The sequence below is a fragment of the Stegodyphus dumicola genome, chromosome 8, assembly GCF_044657685.1.
Source record: "Stegodyphus dumicola isolate Sdum_Otavi_A_Nest chromosome 8, ASM4465768v1".
Lineage (NCBI taxonomy): Eukaryota > Metazoa > Arthropoda > Arachnida > Araneae > Eresidae > Stegodyphus > Stegodyphus dumicola.
Genome location: NC_140775.1, coordinates 97,099,926 through 97,120,863, shown reverse-complemented (window position 1 = coordinate 97,120,863; position 20,938 = coordinate 97,099,926). Strand labels below are relative to the sequence as shown.

Below are 20,938 nucleotides of genomic sequence, written 5' to 3'. Positions count from 1 at the left end.
CGGTAATTTAAAACAATGCTTACGCTTTCTGTTTGGCAAAAATATAAAGAAAGTGGGTACAGTTAAGGGCTACTCTTATAATAAAATGAAAAAAATACTCATTAACTATGGAAGAGTTATACATAGAAAGTGTTCAGTCTTTACTATTGTTTCTTTTAAATGCAAATATAAATAACTCACTGTTTGCAATGCAGTGTAATATAGGAAATGTTTTGCTAGCTTTTTACATTAAAAAGGAGGAAAAAAGAAACGAAGGAAAAGTAAGGTGTAAGTTTCGATACTTAATAATGAAAAATGCAAAAACATAGCAACTCTTTTAATTTTAAATAATTAATTTTTTTAAAAACTATTTCTCTGATTCTAATCTTTCCTAAGCTTTATTTCCAACACCATGTTTAGACAGCTGGATTTTAAATATAAGACCTTTTTTTAATATAATTTTTCTGAAATTTTGTCAAAGCTTTAATTGATGAAAAAATATTTATATTTTGGTGCACAATTTTTTCTTTTTTCATTTTGTAATCATGAGATTTTATTTTTATTTTCCTTTCCTTTTTTATAATAATTTTTTATAATAATTATATAATAATCATTTTATATAATTGATTTGCAATATTAATTTTTTCTTTTCGGTATAAAATTGCAGCTATAGTACTTTAAAAGAAGAAAAGATTTTTTGCAATGCAAATACAGAAGAATTCGTTTCAGAACATTTTCAGAGTATTCGAATAAAAAATTTCGTTAGAACAGGAACATCATATTTCAAAATTATACTTATTCACAGAGCAGCTTGATAATAGCACAAATTTATAATTTTATTTTTATTGTTTGTCAAATGACAGTTACATTGGCCGTTAGGCCATTTAACTCCTTGCTTGCCAATAGCGCTGAAATCTACAAGAAAAATTTGTCAGTGCTTCACACTCGTCCAAATGTTCCGCTGTTATTGGCCGTTCACTATTACATAAAACACACAACGGAGAATAAGCTAGTCCAATGTGAAATAAATGGTTCTGTAGACAGTCATGTCCCGTCAACAGTCTAAAAAATGAAACCGCAACTGTTCGCTGGTGGTGAGGAACAAAAGCTGTGTTTGATGAGAGAACACTGCAAGTCTTGCCTTCACAAGCCCGAGTGGCAAAATTTATAAAAGTATTTTAATGTGTTAGCGATGTCAGAAGCTTAATAGAATAGAGGCTTGCACTCGTTTTTGGCTTTTGGAGAACCGTAGCCCCCCATTTTCGCAAGCATATCAACCATCTCATTCCCATAAATACCACAGTGTGAAGGTACCCATTGAAAAGATATCTTGTCGGAAAGTTCTTTTATGACTTCTTGACACTGTTGAACTCATATGTTCTTACACTCTTGGTAAGAGGAGATGGCCTGTATTGCTAAATTCGAATCACACAGTACAACAGCCCTCCTGAACGAGCTCTGTCTCAATGATAATTGTTGGAGAGCTACATGAATGGCTTTCAGTTCTCCATCAAAGTGAGTGGAGTAAGGTATGTAGAAACTGAAAAACTTGCTAAAAACTCCAGCTCCAGCCCCCAGAATGCTATCGGTCAAAGAGCCATCCGCATATACATGTATCCATTCCTCAGCCGTAAAACGTTGCTCAATTGTTTCCAAAGCTATAGTTCTTACTTGCTCTGGACTCATTTCCTTCTTATCAACTTTCATTTCCAGGTCCAACCGCACATCAAGGAAGCTATAATCTAACGGATTGATGGCTCCTAGAGATCCTCAAACTGTCCTTTTCAGAGCAAACAGGTGATTGTCCAATGGAATACGGGGGGGTTTTCACATGAACACACACAACTTATGACTGAATTAAATGATCGACAAATAGATTTTTATTTTTGAGGCAAATTTGTCTAGGGACGATATGAAATGTTATTCGTTTGATAACTACTATCTACAGCTCTTGCCTAAATCAAGAAGAATCGCTAGTGGAATCTTGTTTGGTATTAAAAAGTTTTAAAGTTCTTGTTTGGTATTAACTTGACGTCCAAATTCAATATTATCAGTGACTTATCTTCTCATATTGGTGCTGAGGTGGTCCAAATCGACGTTTGGAAACAAAAAACCCATTTCACTATTTATGCTTGTTATAGCCCACTGAACAATAATAAATTAAGTTTCCAGGGTCTTTCCTTCCTTAATAAAACTATCCATTGTGGAGATTTTAATGATCATAGCTCCTGGAATTATAACGACTCTAACCATTCCGGGAGGATAATGGAGGACCTAATTAACTCAACAAGACTGGAACTAATTTTCCAGAACACGGATATTCCTTCTTATATTCATTATAGTGGAAATAGTTCAAATCCCGATCTGATTTTAGCTACTGCTGATTTAGCTGGGGATGCAAGAAGGGAAGTCATTTATGATCCTGGTTCTGGACATCGTATGATCACGACCAGTTTGGGATTACCAACCTCTAACCCTTTAGTAAACAAAGTGAGAAATAGGTGGAATTTTAAGAAGGCGAAGTGGGAAAACTTTTACTGGAAGCTTGAGACTATCTTTTCCCAGCCACCTAAGTTTTTAAACCCTGATACGAGCATCGACAAGGCATTCTTTTATTTTTCTGAATTAATTTTGACAACCGCAAAGAAGTGGATACCAAGAGGTAACAACTAAGGTTCAAGGCTTTCTGGAATGATAGATTGACTGAATTAAAGAGTATATCCATTGAATCCTGAAACGTTGCTGAAAATATTGTATTAACATGATTTATATATGAACTGTTTTCCACATGAAAATACTTTGCAAAGGCATATTGGAATGACTCTTTTAATTTTTCCTTGAAACCTTATATTTACTGCGAATAAAATAAAGAATTTTGTTTATTAGAGCTTACATTTTAATGCACAGACCATGACTTGCTCTTCTACTAGAATTAAAATTTAAAAATTTTCGCTTTGTTACTCAGAAGAGGTCAGAAAACGGATTTCTAGAAATTTTCCTTCCTTTCATATTATTCTTAACTAGAAAGTTGTTGCTACGAAGTCGCTATAAATGTTTTACATAATAATTTATTAATAGTTGATTCCAATTTCACCAATGCAACAAGTAATAAACAAGCTACGTATTTTACATACACGATACCTTTTAAAATCAAGTACCTTTATTATCTCAAACGTAGTTTGATTTTATATTAAACAGATTCGAGTCTCGTATCTGTTACTTTACAATAAATGACTGCTCTTCTGAAATAAAAGGTGGGTGATATTGCAGCCTGAAGTGAGTAAAAACCAGAACAATTCACAGTGCTCTTATAGATGCTAAACGAAAAATACAAAATTTTATGTGAATTAAAAAAATACAAGAACACGTATTTTTGCCACTATAAAGATATACTCAAAAGTTTTATTTCCAATTCTTTTTATTACTGATAAAAATTTATTCTCCCAATACATTTTGTAATTATCTAAGAAATATTTTTATTTTGTAACGGCCTTTCGTTTCAAAATTTAGGATATAAATTTTCAACGATCGAGATTTTAAAAAAATGGAGAAAATATTTCTTTTTAAATGAAAAGCATAAGAGTGTTAAAAATTAAACTATTATCCATCAATTACCTGAAAGACTTACTGTGTGTCTCACTATCCAAATCGTTACTATTAAAGCTAGCAAATTTTACAGTAATTAATTTTAATAAATGTATTAAGTCAAAGACTCATTTAATACTAAAAATTTTTATTTTTTAATGATCGTTATAAGCGATTTCAATAAATTATATGAAAAAGAAAGAAAAGTTCCTTCAAGTATTTTTTAAAAAGCAATAAATGATAGTTTCAAAATTTGACAAGCCGTTTTGGTAGCCTGAAAATAAAACCTCGTATTTCCTTGAAAGTACGGTAAAAATTTTACATTCTATAATGCTTTTATATTGTTAAAGTTAAATGTTAAACCGAAGTATAACTGATCGTTAAATTACGTTATTTAAAACTATAAATAACCATTTTGGATCTGAAGACTGATAAATTTTCGTAATGAGGGAAAAAAAAAAGATTTGAAACTAGGAATAACTACAATAAAAAATTTTAAAAGCTGAAAAACTAATGGCCTGAAAGATTAATGTTACTAATCAATAGACAAATTTTCCGTATAATATATAACTATTAAAATCCTTTTCTTTTTAGTGCATTAGTGAATTTTCATGAAATTTTTGAATTGGAATAAGAAAAATTGATTTGCAAACATTTTAAAATACATAATATGCACATCTTAGGTTAGCCAAAATAAACTTTTAATGCAACGACTATTTTTTTAATGCTGCAAAAACGATTCGAGGAAAGAAAATTATTCTTCCGAAATTTATTTATTTAACATTTTTAGATTATAAATACAGATTATTCTAAATGCATATTATATTTTTCAGTTTCATACAAATGCATTATATATTTCAGATGTAAATACATATTTTAGATTACAAATGCATATTTTGTATTTTAAAACAGTAGCGTACAATACTCATTGAAAGCGGAGAGTTTGTTTTCAGTTTTAACACTTAAATGAAATTGAAATTATTTCCATTCCTAAAAAAATCTTAAAAAAACCAATGCGATTTAACGTACTAAATAGTAAGAAGTATTTGCCCTGAAACTAAAACATGATATGTATTTCCAGAAGAATGTGGGATTTGAGGTAGCCTGAAATATTATCTGATAATATTCATTAAAACAGGGAACTGACTGATTGTAAAATTTTCGCAATTTACATACTTCCTCCAGCATAAACAACGCACATAATATCTATATTCACGTAAGTGAACATGTGATAGTGATATCAAGTCTGATTCATCGGATTTGGGGAGGGCAGAAAGTCTCATTTAAATGACTCTTTGACGATATACTAACTAAATTGAATATCTAGGAAAAAAAAATTTCGAAAGCAGAAATCTTAAACGAAAGTCGATAGTTAAAATTTTACTTTAATTACAGCTGCATGGAGATGATAAAGTTTGTTTCATTGAATGATGATTTCAAAAACGAAACAAACTTGAGATTGATTTCGAAAACGAAAAAGACTTAACATTGTGCTATTATCCCAATACAACATTGCGAGCGTCTATTTTAAATAATTCTACTATCCCCGATCTATGCAAATTTCGATAACTTAGAATATCTATCGATTCCAAAAATATTACAAGATATATGTCCGGAAAATTTGAAAAATGCCTTCATATGTAATATTTCTTATATTATTATAAATAACATTTAAGTTACTTTAAAGCTTCTCATGTATCATAAATCATATGATCTTCGATTTAACAAAATCTCCCTGATAAATTTGGGATTAAAATTATGACTTAAGAGTTAAATCGATATGTATTTCAGAATTTTCGTTATGAATATATTAGTTTTTTATAGTTACAAAGCGTTTTCGGAAGTTTACAGCTAACCAATGGCCGAACGGAGAAGACCACTGAATACTCTCGTAGCTCGAGTCTAAATCCTGTCGAATGGGTTTGGTTGCATGAGCACTTTTGTGGCTTATCCCATGTTTAGGGTTTATCCATGTTCCTTTAAAAAGTATTTCATGAAGACATCTCTTCCTTTTGATAAACAGCTCTCGAGTTGCCTTACTTTATCTATTAAACAGGAGAAAGTATCATTCTATCATATAAGATTACAATCAGATCCCGACTATGTATTTATCCGATTAAGTCTGTTAATTACTCAGAATCTAAGTGTAAGACTAAATTAATCGGATGTTTTTAATGAAAATTAAAATAATTAAATCTATATATTCAGTTATTTAAATTAATTATATTAAAATGCCTGGACACATACATTCTGCTGAATTAATTAATTTTAATTGAACTGATCCACTCAAGTATTATATTGTAGAAACATTTATAAAGTGTAAATCTAATTAACTTAATTTGTTACATAGCTGATATAAATCAATAATATATAAGTCGTATTAATATGAGTAATCAATAGTATATAAATAAATTTTCATAGGCTATAAAGCGTAACACTTTATTTTACTTTTTTCTGGAGAAAATAAAAAAAAAGTTTTAAAAAAGTCAGAGATGTTCAATGAAAAATATGATATTATTTAAAAGATTTAATATGAAAAGTCGTAGTTTTGCAGTTAGTATTTCTTAATGTAGGGGGCAGATATGCAGTGTCCATTTTAGGATTACATTATTTCTATTACAGTAAGGGATATTTATCTACAGTAAAGGAAATTTTCATGGCGAACTTGCTAAAGGTAATAACTCTTTATTTATATTTGGAACTACTTTTCTTAGTTCATAATGAAATTTAAAAAAAATTATTATATTTCTTTTCAAGATAAATCTGAAACTTACGAGTTTTGCTTTACTTCAAATTATAATGATATAAGTACATAAAATAATTGGCTAATAAATAAAAATTTAACATAACACAAATTTTAAAACTAAAAAAATTATCGTTTCAATTTATTAGTTTTAAATAAACTTTTAATGAACTTTTTAAACTTCTTCCAGATTCAATAGTGTTGATTAACCATACTACTGAATGGTATATAACTGCGAGTTCAAAACACTTAACTTAGAATTATTTATTTCGAATAATAATAATTAGGTATAAGAAATTTCAGAATGGTAATAGTTCAAAAATAAAAAATAATAACACACTGATGCAAAATTTAAAATTGGAATAACTTTTCAACTAAACTTTTTTCGAAATACAGTGTACTCTCACGCGATACCTAAGTGTACCTAAGATACCCAAGAGGTTCTCAATCGGGGGGGGGTAGGAATTTCATGCTGCGGTCCGCCTTTAATTAATTCTAAATATGTATTATAGTTTATAAATATAAAAAACTATTTTTATTCAAATATCTAATATCTTTCTGTCATTTTATTTATGTAACACTTTCATAAATCTCCTAAATCTAGACAAACATATTTATTTATTTTGCAAGGGTTGGAAAGGAGGGGTGATGATCTTTTAGCGATGTTGAAAGGAGTGTATGGGGCAATAAAAGGTTGATAGCCCCTAGACTAATATATCAGAAAGCATAAATAGACATCAGTATCAAACGTCAATATAGAAACTACCTCCATAGACAGAATCTCAAAATGGTCATAACTGTGAGCGACCATCTTAGAGGGATTTCCGTACTTCCAAATTTTTATAAATACTGTGAGCGGTCATCTTAGTGAGATTCACCGTATTTCCAAATATTTACAAACAGCTGTTTGAAGATAATACTTTTTCTTGTTTCTCGTCGGTGGAAGAACACAACAATTTCATTTTACTGAATATATTAACGAAATTCTTCGAACTTATCTTGAATTGTGTGCATTTCTAGTACAATTTTTAAGTTTTTCAAATAAAGGCAAGAAATTTTAGTTCATTAATAGTTTACAAATAATTAAACTTGTTAAATTAATTCATGTTATTAATAAACTATTAGATATTGGTACACATTACACCAGTTCAAAATGTAAATATAATTCGTGTAATAAATAAATTGACACCTTTCATATTCTTGTAATATAGTCAAGGTGTGCAAAGAAAACTGAAATTACACTTCTTTGAATTTTATAAGTCTTCCCACCTATGAATAACTGCTCAAACTCAGTTTTTTAACATCAAATATACCCCTTTCCCTCATCCCTCCTGCCTTTCCCCCACCTGGTATCGTTCGGTCGTTCACCCTTTTTGCAGGGTACAACTGCTACCCCTTTTCGATATAAAAAAGAGATTAAAAAAAAGCTCCCACCCCTAAAGAAAGGCCTCAAAGATCTGCTTTTTCACAGATATACACAACTGTATAAAAGAGAAAAAAAATGTATTCGTTTGTTTAAATGACATGAATTACGTCAGCTGTCTTAAGAAATAGGCAGATTCGGTTCGTCAGTTAATGTTTTTCTGTCACTAGATCATATTATTTTCATTTTCATTTTAAATATTTAAAAAAGTTGCATATTTCATCATTTCCATTACTGAATATGAAAGATTAATATATTGTTATTTTAAGCCTATATGTTTCAAGATTTTAATGATTTTTATCGTGAAATATATATTTTCCATTTCATAAAAATAAGTTTTCAATTAATTTTGGAATGCAGTTCATTCTTAAGATTTAAACAACGTTAATAACATTAGTTATAGTTTCTTAATTCATTTTTAATTATGCTAATCAAATGATAGCTCTTGCAATAACATCGTTCCGATGTAAATGTCCTCGACAACATAATAATGATAATAATTCTTTTTTCAACACAATAGTAATGATAATAATAATAACACAGAACTTTTTCAACATAATAGTAATCCTTTTTTAAAATTTAAATTAAAAAGCTCTAATATATTTTACATTTTATACTAAAAATATGTGAACTGGATATTAAAGAAAAGTAAATTTTTTTCAGTTACCAAAACTAATTTTACAAAATTTAAATATTCTTGATTAAGTGACACTGCTCGAACACAGATGTTTCAAAATCCAATAACAATGTTAATTACTTTCATAAAAGCCTAATTAATAACATTTATTGTCTATGGTGCAAAAATGTTGTTCAAAATGATAATTCTTTAAGTAAATTATTTTGCCAAAATTATTTCCCTTTATTCCTTTGTTTGATATTACATCAAATTATACAAAATGCATAAAATACATTGCTAAACTGCTGATATCGATTTAAAGAATTAAGAACAACTTTTATTAGTATTAATTTCAAATGCACACCACTAATACATGTTTTAACAGGCATGGTTAGCTACGTGTATAATTTTGATTTTTCATGTAAAAATTTCACATACGTTATTAGTTTTAAGGATATAATAAAATTAAAATTTAACTAAGATGATGTTTTACGAAAGCAAAGATTTTAAACATATTTGAAAGAGAAGCTTACCAATTAGAAAACGAAATGAACTTTAAAATGAGAATCACTTTGAAATCTAATACTAGTTTCTTAAAAAAAAAAAGTATTTTGGAATTGAGTTAAATTTTTCTATAAAACTAACGTTAAGTAAACATTTCGCATTTGTGAAGATTTATATTCATGATAAAATCAAAAATAATTTGTTACGTAATATACCAGCAGAAATTTTTATTAGTACTTAGACTGCATTTCTAACAGAATGCATGCATTCTTAAAAAAATTACCAACAATTCTGAAAGCGCTATAACAATGGCTATTAAAAAATTCATTGCCAAGTTTTGAATATTTTTCGCAAAATAAAAATAAGTAGCATGTAAGCAAGAAACAAGCAGCCCTAATTGCTTAAATTCTTAGACTCCTAGAAATATTTTATATAGTATATATGATCCTTTCCTACTATATATTATGTGATAATGTTAGCTTGATCTCGATTGTTAGAAGCAAATAACATGTAATTTGGGAGAGGAGGCAGAGACAGAGACACCCGCACACACATTAAAAAAATTTCGTTTCTGAGAGAATAATTATCACAAAAAGTAATGACACATATAGAATAATGATAATCCTTCGCTATTCATAACAGGATTATTTCACGAATACGTTCTGCTTGCTTCTAGTTAATAAGTAACTATTGAGGGGAAAATGCAAATGTTGCCCCAAGTTAACTAATAAAATACAAGATTAACATAGGTTTAGTGCAAAACTTGCAGAATGAAATTTAAACAATACTCTTCAGATTTACTAAAACGCATATTGTTACATAGGAAATAAATGAAATAAACAACTTTCCTCTGGATAAATTGCTTACAGAAAAAAATGAATTTGAGCAAGAAAACTGGCCAACAAGTTATCAATATTAATTGAATAAACAACAAAAAAAAGGAACTTTATATCTTGCCCAATTAGTATTGCTAATTTATAACTGTTATAAATTACTAATTTACGATCTTTTTCCAAATGTTCCTGAATTTTAATGACCACATTGATACTTAATTTGTTGAATTACAAGAAATATGAAGACATTTACTTCATCCTTGAGTAACTAAAAGCCATCTTTTATTTCATTTCTTCTTATTATTAGCATAATTATTCTTGCTGATCGTTTGCAAGATGGGACATAAAAAGGGTTAATTAACTCTAAAGATGAGAGATGTCCATCATAATTCAAAACTCATTTTCATGGCAATTAAATTGCTGAATAAATAAAAGACAGTATTTCCATGAGCTCTATGATTTACACTCCCTGATTGTTCATATGTATGTCTTTTCATATATATATATATATATATATATATATATATTCAGATTTTCCCTCAGGAAAGCTTCATCAACCCATTTTTTTCTTTCACATAGAATTATATTTTGAGAAGTAAAATTTTTAAGAATTTTAAGGGATTTCTTTTCAGAAAGATAATTTTCTTTCTCCACAATGTCAGCAACATTTAATAGCTCTGATAAAATTTTACTAGATCTGAAACAAAGGGGGGAAAAAGAGAAAAGAAAAAAAATCGTTTTCCAGCCGACTGTGTTCTGTATTTTCTGTTCTGTTGCTATCTAGTTAAAAGAAAATCTTTTAATTATGAAAGAAAGCATCCAATATAATTTTTTTGGACTCTTCCCTTTTGAAACATCCTCATCTACTTTATATATATTCTTTAGTTAATGAATTAATTTGTACTAGAAATTCGAATACCTGATTCAGAGAAACAATTATTTTGAACTTAAATATTTTTCATGCTTGTTTCCACAAGAAAAAGAAGGAGGGAAAATTTTTACAATTATATATTATATTTCAGCTTAAACAAATTATTTTAAAAACTCGATATGCTGAAATAAAAAATGTAAAACATAATAACGAACCAATTTTATATTTTTTTTCAGAAGGGTTTCACACAGAAATTATTGGAAGAAATCAGCTAATTTCAGAACTTTTCACTTAATTGATTTTAATCTTCAAATTAAATTTCGTTTCAACTTTCATATTAGCAGTTGAAAAATGACTTGAAATCGAAAAAATATGATTTTAATTACATTTTTTCTTACTACATATCAATAACAGTAAAATTTAACTGAATACAGAAATGCAATTTTTTTCACATTAATTTTCGCAATGCAAATTGCCTTCTAAAGTGCAAGAAAACTGTTTGTTATAAATATATGTTACTTTAAATGTCACTATCAATACTATTAGACTTATAAATGTAGAGACACAAGAACTTATTGCAATTGGAATAAATATAAAATAAATAAAAGAGTTACCTAAGTTTATGGAAATTATGTTATATCAAATTTTATATTCAGTTATTTTCCTTATTTTCCCCATAAATGTAATAAAATGAAAAAAAAAATCTGGGAATATTTTCTGCAATTAAACATGAGGCACAAAAGGAAAAAGGCATTATTAAACAAAAGGAAATTAGAAACAAAAGGAAAATGGTAAGGGAAAATACTTGATGCCAAAATTTACATATTTTAAAATTATTTTTTTCTCTTAGTGGAGTTTAAATTTTTTATTTTACACAAATAAATGCAAAATATAACTCCAGTAACATATTTATCCTCCTCCCATGCTTCCCGAGAAGACTCAAATCACAGGCAAAAAATGAAATTCCCATTTTTCATTTTCATTTAAAACTTTACTTTGGAATAATTTTAACACTTATTCCCTGAGCCTTTGTTTTTAGAGAAATGAATAGCAACAGATGTAAAATATAAAGGCAAAATTTAAAAAACTTGGAAATATATCAATGCAATTAATAATTCTGAATTGACAGTGCAATGTGAAATACAAATGTGTGTTTTCCACAATGTTTACAAAATCCCCTTCTGAATTATTATCTTAAAGATAGGACTAAGAGTATTACACATTTTTTTACTATTACATTTATTAATAAATTTAAAAGCTCACCTTTAATTTTAACAATTAAGTTTGATTTTTCCATAGCAAATATAGGATTCTTTTTAACTATGAAAACTTTGATAAAAATATTAGAATTAGGGGGAAAATATTCACGTACAAAAATAGCCAGATTTTTTTCCCTTTCTGGATATCAGGACATATATATATATATATATACAAAATGGCATTTATAGTAAACAAATTGCCTTAGCCCCAAAACAGAATTAAAATTTGAGAATTAAAAAGTTACTTGATCCCAAAATGCTGATGCAATAAAGGTTTATTGCATAATTAGAAACTAAGCAGAATGCCCAAATTTAAACCCAACAAATATTTGAGGTTGTAAATCTTTATTTTAAATTTGAAGTACAAAAGATAGGTTCAAAGGTTTTCTAACTCCACATTATAAACTTTAATGCAAAGGAGTCTTATTATAAATTTACATTCATTGTTTCAATTTGATTCACTATGGAGGTGATGAATCACACTTCAAGGGAGAAGATATTATTTAAAGATAGATTTACCAATTCTGCTGGATTGTTTGATGTTAGACATGAAAATAAACTATTTTAACATTCCTAAAGTCAGCAAAATTTTACATCGCAACATCAACTATGCAATAAATGCATTCAAAATAACTTAGTTATCAGTTTGTTGTTAAACACAAATATAATTCAAACTCGCAGATAATAATTTTTTATTTTTCTCTAGACATTTTGAAATTTGCGTAATGATAATGCTTAATAATTTAGTAGAAATTTCAATGAAATTTCCCAACAGTAAAAATTAATTACGGATATTATTATCCATACTTAAAATATCACAGCAACAAAGATGGGAGACATTAAAAATTGCTGTATTTCTGTATGTACTCGTTTTTTTACCTTTATTAATTTTTAATTGTTTCTGGAACTCTTAAATTAAGAACAAATATGAATTTTATCAAGTAAATAAATAATATACTGGCATGTAACAATAATTCCAAGGAATTTTGCTTGAAGAATAGCAACCATTTTTTTTTTGGTCATCCCAAAGTTTTCATTAATCGTTGCTAGAAGTACAGTTTATAATTAATGTTAATTTGAATTAACATGCTGCGCGCAGTTAAGCCTAAAGATCGACGAAGCGCGTATTTCGCGCTTCAACTCTCCGGCGTAAGAGCGCTCGAGGGCGGCGAGCGAATAGCGAATTCTCCGTTAATCCGGAGAAGTATCAAAAACACATCTCGCCCGTAAACAAAATAAAATAGGATCACGATAACAGAGTTGCGATTCTGAAAGTAGCTAGATCCGCTTACCTCATATCCGTGATCGCAGCTTCCTGAGAAAAACAAGCAATTAAAATGCAACAAATACAATGGGAAGAGATGAAATCGCCTGATTAAGATTTGAGCACCAGCGTCTGAAATACAGCGCTTCGCCGGCGGGAAGGTTGGCAGCGGAGCTTGCGCCGTGACGTCAGTGTTGCGTCATTCGGATCTCACCCCGCCACCGCCCTTCTCTTCTCTCATCCCTAACCCTATCCCTTGATGTACCCCTTTGCGAACGAGAACACCCTTTTTTCGGCCTCTGCCCCACCGTGGGATTCAGCACTTTCTTGGGAAAACTTTTTAATGCTTTCTTCAACTTCAGAGGGATAACGGGTTTTCTTAGACGATTTTTTCTTTGGATTTTATGGTTCAAACTTTTTATCTATGGACTTTGGTGTAGTAGAGGGAGCACCTTTCTAATGTTTTTGTACGTTCATTCATAGGCTGAGGTAAAATTTCTTATTCGTTCAAATTTTTTTTTTTTCTTTCGACGTTTTTTAGACGCCGACAGAAACCTGCTTAAAATCTTGGAAAGAACATGTTCAAAGCAAACTTGTGCTTCGATAAACATAGGTATTATTAGAGGTTGCCTCCGATTTCTTTTAAATGTTTTTTTCAAGTTATTAAGACTATTTGAAAGAGAGATGACAAACTTAAATTTAAAAAAATTTTTTTTTCCTTGTAATATTACTATCCAATTTTTTTAAAATCAAATGTTACTTTTTCAGATAGATAAAGGAAAATATTCTATTGAGTAATTGCTGGAAAACTTACTATATGAATTTTCTCGATATCTTTATAAGTCCCGCTCGATCAAAATTCCTTTCAGCTATTATCGCACGAATTATTAAATTCGGAATCTTATAAAGGCAACTTGACTTATATTTTTAAGGAGATGTTTGCAAAAAGTAAATATTTTATATACTCTACTTTTATTATCACTTATTACTTACTCTCATTTCTAGTAAATTTAGTCTGAAACACAATCTCATATTTGGAACAATTTGGTTGCATTTTCTTGCACGACAAGTTTATGAATCTTCAAGTCACTTACTTCCAAGCTCATTCAGTGAGAGCTAATAAATGGAAAATGTGAACATGATATGCTCAGAAAATCTGTAAATGCTAATTCTGTGTCAGAGGTTCTCTCAGAATGTATTTGAAAATAATTTATTTCCGTATTACATGTTTGTTAGTAATCCAAAACGTTTCTTTTTCCAGAAAACTTGCTCGTCATCCGAGATTTTAGTGAACAAATCCCTCATTTAATGGAAAACGTCTATTTGGGTCCCATTTTAAATAGACCTACTCAATGGCATAACTTAGAAAGTCCTTCACGATGGGGCCCGCTCGAGCGGTAAACTCGCTGAACACTGATAGTTCGCTCCGAGGTTCGAATCCCGGTAAGTGAGCTGACTGCATGAGCGTTTATGTGGTTTTTCCCATGCGTAACGTGCATATGAGTAAGTTTCTCTTAGAAAGTCCTCTACGAAGATATCTTTCCTCTCAGATAAGCTTTCAAGTGCCTTGCAATAATCAAGTAAACCAAAAAAAAAAAAAAAAAAAACACCATAATCTTAGGTAAAACTGTTCCGCAGCAACAGTTTAAATGCTCAGCAAAAAGACTGCCAGGTTTGGACTAATAAAAATACTTATAGTTTGAGAAAAAGATTTTATTATAAACATTTAAACACAAGCTGAAATAAATTAATTAAAATCTTTTTAAGACAATGCGAATGCAGAATTAAATTTATTGATATCTGGGAATCAATGATAGGAAATTTGACACACTCACGGATCTAACAAAACAGAGGTTCTCAACCTTTTTTGCTCTATGCAACCCTTTCACCCTTGCTAGACGATCATTTAACCCTATTCCAAATCTCGAAAAATTCATAAACATTTATTTAAATTTAAATTATTTTTTAAATATTTTTTATAAATTAAACAAGAAACGTATAAAAATGTTAATAAATACAAAAACTTGAATGAAAGCATGATTTTTATATTCATAAAGTAAAAATAAATAATTAACCGGTAAATAAAAGGTTGACCACACCTCTCCCTCCCAAAAAACTATGAAATTTCTCCTAGGGGAAAATTCCTGTCCGGTTGAGAACCCTTAGAATTAAGCATCCGATGTATCGAAACAAAATTATAATTTTAAGGCTCTTCATTAGCGCAAAATAAGTTTAACTTCTCATAAACTTCTCATAACTGCTCATAACTGCAAAAGGATTGAAACTATATGTCCACTAATATCACAAAGGACAAAGGGAAATTACTGTTATTATAAATTTGAAATGATATGGAATCCGTTTTAAAAATTTATAATATAAAATATGTATTTTAAGGGCATTAAATTGTCGCATGTAAGTCCATCTGCCGAAGTAAGGTACAACAGCGAATGAAATCCCAAAACAGAAATCACATGAACGTCAAGAAACGTCATTAAATAGAAACGTTATTAGTTGAAGAGATTTGAATATATTTAACAGCGTTATAAAAATAGATTAGCTGTAAGTCTCTCTTTCATTTGTTATAAATTTGCACTCGTCATCTTTTAGTTTTTTTAATCCTAAGCTAAGCATGACAAAGGGAAATTACTCACCATTAAGTGCCGAAGAATGTACTCTAACTTCTCGTTTAAACTCAGCTAAGTTACATCGAGCTCCAGTGACGTTTCGTCCTTTTCAAGGGGGTAGATAATTGCGGCTGCTTGATCGATCTTATTTTAATGTAAATAATATCTTATAAAATTTAGTAACTAAGTCTATTTTGATTTTTCATTTATTGAGAAATTTAACGTTTTCGTTTTCATATTTGTCTGTATTGTCTTTATCTATTTTCAGATACATTGTGTAAAAATATTTGGTAATTGTAAAATTATTGTAATAAATTAAAGAATTATCAAAACTTCTAAAATTTTTGGCGACCCCTGCAAACCCACAGTTTAAGAAACCCTGTTGTAGTCTAATATAGTGAAGAATTTCAACAGGTAAAAGTTTCAAAAATTTTTTTTAAAATCACAAGGGACTAGAATCGTATCTTCGTATGTTGATTATACTTTAATATCTGAAACAATTTTAAGATAAGCAATAGTACTAGACGTACTAGTTTAAGAATTAACTCACCAGAAACTAAAGAACATAAAAATATTATGTTTAAAACGAGCTGTTCAAAATGGAAAAGCCAAATAAATAGTGGGGAAAATGTGTTATTATTTCCTCGTAAATAAACGGTACGTGGTGATAGTTAAAAAAAAAAAGAATAATATAAGAGGCAGCTGTACGTTTATCACACAGGATCACTTCTACAAGGGGCAAGTGACAGTGTATTTTTATCTTACCTGGAGATGAAATCTATTTATTGAAAACAAACAAACAAAAATACTTCTTCGAAGTGTGATAAAAAACTCTTCACACTTGATTCTGGAGATACAAAGAAAGTCCAGTAAAAGATTTAAGATTACAGCTGGTGTCTGAAATTAAAAAAATATCAGACAAAAATATTAAAATCATCTTTTTATATAGCCAAAATAATATTTAACTAGTATGTTTAAATAAAACTCTGTAACTTTATCTACAGAGCTGTTGAAGGAACGTATCTCGATAAAGCTACTAGACTTTCATTAATGTAAGGGGTAAATGTTTTCAGAAAATGATACATGAGAGAAAAATTGCATAGAAATGGAGGTACTTATATACATATAGAGCTGCTTTTCCCTTCATAAATCCGGCTCAATCCTCGAGTTCAGCTATTTACCATTTATTGCAATTTTTTGTACATATTTACTCTGTATTTGAAATGTATTTAATTTTTACACGAGTTCTTTTTGAAATTATTTGTGCATTAAAATTTCTTAATTTTTTCTCACCCATTTTGATTTTGAAGTCATCTCGATTTGTAATTTTTACAATTAGTTTTTATGAAATGGCTTTTACTACTTTAATATTGTTTCTAGTTGTTACATAATTTTACATTTTTGCTGAGGAACTATAGTGTAAAATGTATTTTTTTAGCATTAGCTTTCTAAAGTTCCTCAAAATTTCAATTAACAATCCCACATTATTACATTTCAGTCTGCTTTTCAAATTGTAATTCTTAGTTATATTCGTTGCCTTTCTTAATTTTTACTTTATTGAAATATTGGAATTTTAATAGGAGTACCTCTTTCATTCTTATAATTACACACACACGCATATGTATGTGTGTGTGCATACGCATATACATTAATATTTTTTTGTAATAATAAAGCAAAACAATTCGATCATAACTGAAATAAAATTAAATTAATATGAAACAAAAGTAACATTTTGTTTCACTTTTAATTCAATTGTTTTTGAATTACAAGAAGATTATTCTATTTAAATTTTCTGTTTCTTGATTATTTAATTAATTTCACAGCATTTTGCATAATATGAATAATAATTATTAATCCAAAAAGTGTTAGTCCAAAAGGGCTATTTAATTGCGTTTTGGCACTTTGTGACGTTTCACTATAAATGGCGTTTCACGTTTCAAATTGTTGTCACCAAATATTACTCCCTGTCGCTATATTGCTGTATTATATTTAAAGAAATTCAACAATGAAGAATCTGCATAAACGTATGTACGTTTTATCGCATTGTGGTAAAACAACGGTATTTAGAGCCATCAAATTTTGAATAACGTACGTCTCCACCCAAATATGGGCATCTGGAAGCCAAAATTTGGAATTTAGAATTTGTTTTATTATCTATTTCACATTTTGTAAAGCATTTATGAGTTTCTGATTAAGAAACTCAACGATTTCAAAGCGAGCAATGGCAGTACTTTATGGAAAACATAATTATCTCCAGGGCGCTATACTGTGTATCGAAATTCTAAAGATGTGCTCTTTTTAAATTATTTTGTGACATTGTTGTTGAATTGAATGTTTTGGTTTAAGTGCGAAGAATATGATATTTAATAAATAAAGGTAACACACAAACGCTAAAAAAAGTCCTGAAAACTTTCAGATTTTTCTCTTTTTTTTAATTCATTTTTTCAAAATTTGTAACGATGACAGAAGAAGACCCCAATTGTATTTCAATCATGGCCAGAGTGAGATGAAATTAGAACATAGGTGGAATGTTGATTGAGTAGTAGACTCGAACTTGAGAAAAGTACGACTAGCTTGAAAATTGAAATATCATTTTATTTGTGGACGAAAAAATTTCAAAGCACATATCTTCTTGATTGATACAACACTAGGGCTGCTATAAGCGCCCCGCAATTTTATATAAAATGCATCACATTTTTAAAGGAATGGATGAAAAAGAACCAAGCGATTAGTTACATGCTTGCGAAATGACAGCAGAGGAGAAAGTGATGCCTATTAAGCGGCGGGCCTTTTCTTAAATATCATCTGCTAACAGACTCCATTTCAAACTCAATTTGAGATTTAGTTTCTGTACACAGGTTAGGTAACCCAATGGAAAGTTGTACTATGCAATGGTTAGGATGAGAATAATTTATTTTAAACTTTCTTGTGAGTTATTTTACTCTGAAATTCAAGACGAGACGCTTCATTTGACCACCTTTATGGGTCCAACCTTTAGAATATGATGGATCCGCAAACCTATTTGGCAAGAGCTTTAGAAAAGGCCTCCATATCGAACATCTGTGAAAGGTCCATAGAAATATGAAGAGCTACGCCTTCATGTTATATCTGAATTTGCGATATAAATTCATTATAGTAGTGACAAGTATGTTTTGTATGTTTTCTTTCTGTAACATTAGTTTTGATTTGCCATGTATTTGAAAATATTCTCAAAATTAAACAGCTAGGTTGAAGAGTTCGGCGCTCGACGAAGCGTTTATATAGCCCGGCATGAGCTAGTAGATTTATTAGCAATAGGTTATATATGGTATTAGCGTAACGATTCAATAGGTGGTTTCGAGAATTTTCAATGATGCGCATGAACTTCGTTATCTATGTCCAAAATTATTGGGATGGTTCGAGAGATAGTTTCGAGAATTTTCAGTCATGCGCATGAACTTCTATCTTTGTCCAAAATTATCTGGACGATTCGAGAGATAGTTTTGAGAATTTTTAATGATGCGCAATGTACTGGTTACTAAAATACTGTCACAGATTCTGTTGGATGCCACATTTAAATACAGTATCAGTTAGGGCATTCATAAGATCCCTAACTGATACATCAAATATTGTTTCAGCTAGGACTATTATGATTATTCAAATACCACTGAAATTTCAATCATATTCTTATTTTGGTGAATTCTTCTATACTGGACACCAGTAAAAATAGTTATTCCAGAGTTTTGGGTAAATGTTTTTAGCTATTTCTTGTATTAGGATAAAAAGATTCGAATGATCTCAGCATATTGGTCCTAATGTTAACTGTGTGGAGAAACAAAATTACTTTTTAAGCAGAAGCCTAAATTATTTAATAGCTTATTTTTAAATAAATATCCTTTCTCGAATAACAATTTCGTTGTAGTGCGCTTTAACGTGTATAATTTAATTTATCATTTCTAAAAGACTGCTCATGAGTTTAAAAAAAACACACTCAATTTTCTTTAAAGTAATAATTTGTACTTTACTCAAATAACAATTTTTATGTAACTGTAGCTTAATGAATATTCTTCGGATTCATTTTACTTCTACTAAAAAAATCTGATGTGTACACCACATGACTTCCTTGTACGGAATATTAAATTATACGCATTTTTCTTGCATTTCCTTTAAACTTATTGCATTGAATTAAATCTACTTCGCCGATAGCACATAAACCACAATAGAATAAATGCATTCTTTAAAATTCACTCTAGTATTTGTTTACCATAGCGACACTCTGGCGCTAGATTCACTTAACAGCATTATATTTCGTTCATATTATAACTCATAATGCACAAAATTTATATCATTTAAAGAATAGAATTATATAATCGTTGCCACATGTTCTATTTAAATACTATAATAGAGCTAGAATGATATATAAAAGAAATTAAGCAAACAAAACAAAAAATAAACAGTTTTTCACAGACGATTGGGTATTTCTATTTCAATTAATTCAGTTCTCACTTCGCGAGAAGGCAAAAATACATAAAAACTCAAAATATCTATATTAAAAATTACGAAGTACACTTAAATTTACGAAATACACTTAAAATTACGAAGTACTTAAACACTTATTTCCTCGAAAAAATTCCAGAAAGGATTAAGCATGATTTAATTGGCAATAATAAATGAAGGCGTTATCTTTGTTGTTGAGAAGCTTAGTTTCTCTAGATTGGCAACAAATCCACTAGTCTGCTGTTTCAAATGTAAACAATCAATGGCCGCCATAAAAAAAAGGCTTAGCGGCACTTAAACAACTTTAAAATTGTTGATAATTCTAAAAATATAGCATACAGATTTACTAAAGGCATAAAAACCTTAACCGGAAGATAAAAACAACATAATTCAATCATTTTTAAAGCAAAAAATGTACAATTTACAAAAATATAAGAGTAAAGAAACTGAGATCACTGAGCCGGGTAACAGAGTGGATAAATATATAAATATATTTATATACGTTTGGTGCGGCCGATTGCAACTAAAATACGAGGTGCACATCTATATGTTATAGCAGTCCTATATGCAAAATTTCAACTTTCTGAGGCTACTTGTTTTTGAGTTACGCGAGATACATACGTAGCGAGACACATACGTACGTACGTACAAGTACGTACAGGCAGCACGAAAAATTCTCTTCAGAATTCATTTTAGAGCAGTTTTATAACTTTTTTGAGGAAACGAGTCTTTTATTTTGTCCTTACGCACAGATGTCATGC

At 29.4% G+C, this 20,938-nt stretch overlaps 1 protein-coding gene across 28 annotated transcripts in view; it reads right to left on the bottom strand.

The window, feature by feature from the left end:
• Window positions 1–20,938, bottom strand: part of LOC118199817 (uncharacterized) — a 458,327-nt gene that overhangs the window by 396,001 nt on the left and 41,388 nt on the right. For 2 of the 28 annotated variants that reach the window (XR_015042651.1, XR_015042669.1), the window contains exon 1: window positions 13,106–13,334. The exons of 2 other annotated variants lie outside the window; for them this stretch is intronic. The gene's annotated coding sequence lies outside the window, so the exon portion shown is untranslated. Of the gene's footprint in view, window positions 1–13,105; window positions 13,379–20,938 lie in introns of those variants that run through there. 24 more of the 28 variants (XR_015042657.1, XR_015042655.1, XR_015042643.1 and 21 more) reach the window with 19 other exon arrangements.